We start from the raw sequence: 280 nt of genomic DNA, 5'->3' as shown, positions 1-280 counted from the left end.
GCTTGCACACAACAACAGTGGCCTGGCACATTTACTCTCTAGGTTATGGATGCAGGAGTCCGTGCAGGCCTCCTCGGGCTCAAAGCAGCTCCTTCCAGAGGCTCCAGGGGAGGATGGTCTCTGGCCTTTCTGGCTTCCAGAGGCCCCGCATGGCTCGGCCCAGGGCCCCTTCCTGTGTCTGCAAAGCCAGCAGCGAGCATTTCCCAGGCGCTCTCTGTTTGCTCCTCCTTCTCCAACCCCTGTACCTCTTTCTGTGGAAGTTCCCACTTCGGTTCTGCTT

This window comes from Orycteropus afer, unplaced genomic scaffold, assembly GCF_000298275.1.
Source record: "Orycteropus afer afer isolate SDZICR_OR568_19922 unplaced genomic scaffold, OryAfe1.0 scaffold00466, whole genome shotgun sequence".
Classification (NCBI taxonomy): Eukaryota; Metazoa; Chordata; class Mammalia; order Tubulidentata; family Orycteropodidae; genus Orycteropus; species Orycteropus afer.
This window is presented reverse-complemented; position numbering follows the sequence as displayed.